Source organism: Crocodylus porosus, unplaced genomic scaffold, assembly GCF_001723895.1.
Source record: "Crocodylus porosus isolate Cpor-Errol unplaced genomic scaffold, CroPor_comp1, whole genome shotgun sequence".
In the NCBI taxonomy this organism is placed as follows: Eukaryota; Metazoa; Chordata; order Crocodylia; family Crocodylidae; genus Crocodylus; species Crocodylus porosus.
This window is the reverse complement of record NW_017728912.1, coordinates 2,384,076-2,385,067: the sequence shown is the minus strand read 5'-3', so window position 1 is coordinate 2,385,067 and position 992 is coordinate 2,384,076.

Here is a 992-nt window from a genome sequence, read left to right as displayed (position 1 = left end):
GTTACTGAACTTCACTTACCGAAGTGCCTGAACTTACCCACGTTAGGAAAGCTGAAACAGTAGCATATACTGAGGGGAGAAAAAAGATACGTGGTATCCAGAGTACTTTGACTTAGACATCTCTCTCGCTCTCTCCAATGTAGCTAGCTAGCTATGGATCCATCCATCCACCCATCTGTCTCTGTATCTCAGCAGATCTGGGTTGGCCTTACCCAGTAACCCCCGTCCTCCGCCCCCCAGCTTACAGCATGTAGCCCCCCATGCATGTCACACTGAACTCTGGCTGCCATTTAGTTCGGCCCGAGTATCACACTGAACTTCTGCCTCAGTTTACATCTCCTGAGTCCTCCTTTACTTTCAGCGGCTGGAAACTGGAAGGGAGGGAGAAGGCCAAACGTATGATGGTGATGATGCAGGGGTGTTGGTTGCAGCCGTGTTGGTCTAAGGACATAGGCAGACTAGGGTCTTTGGGTAAATGTGTTATCTTTTATTAGCCCGACTCAAATATCCAGCCTGACGAAGGGTATTTATATCCGAAAGCTTGCTTAAGAAGATTTTTTCCGACTATTTGAGTTGATGGTGATAATTTCCATTGGGTGGAATTAGTGAGGGTGTACAGATATGGGCTGGAAAGTTGCCTCTCAAGTTGTCATCTTGCCTAATGAGTTAAGGCAGCCCAGGGGAAGGGGGAAAACAGACACACACACACAGAGGGCAGATTTTCCCTTGTTTATTTTTTTGGAAAGCCTTGTGTAACTGCTGCAACAGAGGCAGCCCGGGCCAAATAGGAAAGGAAAGTTCGTCGCTGATGGAAATTCCTCCTCTAAGGGAAACGTTGTTTATTATTATCTCGTCTTTCCGCCGATGACGAAAGGTGCTCTCCCTGCTCAGCAGCGGCGGCGGGGGAATAGTGACTTTCCGAGGCAGAGATTCCCCAGCAAGCGCTCCGGGAGCTGCAGGGTTATTCTTGCTCTCGCTGGCGCACACACAGC